Below are 233 nucleotides of genomic sequence, written 5' to 3' on the forward strand. Positions count from 1 at the left end.
CATGATCTACGTATTAAAAATTGTAATCAGCTATTTATTCTGAGGCAATTTGTATGCGTACAACTTCACAATGTTTTACTCATTCCATGTCTGGAATTTAGAGATTATTTAGGAGAGAGATACTTTGTTGCAAAAAATGTTCGCTTTTCCTCTTTCTTTTTTTCCTACCTTTTCCCCTTTTTCCCCTTTTTCCTTTTCCTTTTTTTTTTTCCCCCTTTTTCCCCCCTTTTCCT

Source organism: Penaeus monodon, chromosome 24 (genome assembly GCF_015228065.2).
Source record: "Penaeus monodon isolate SGIC_2016 chromosome 24, NSTDA_Pmon_1, whole genome shotgun sequence".
NCBI classification, from domain to species: domain Eukaryota; kingdom Metazoa; phylum Arthropoda; class Malacostraca; order Decapoda; family Penaeidae; genus Penaeus; species Penaeus monodon.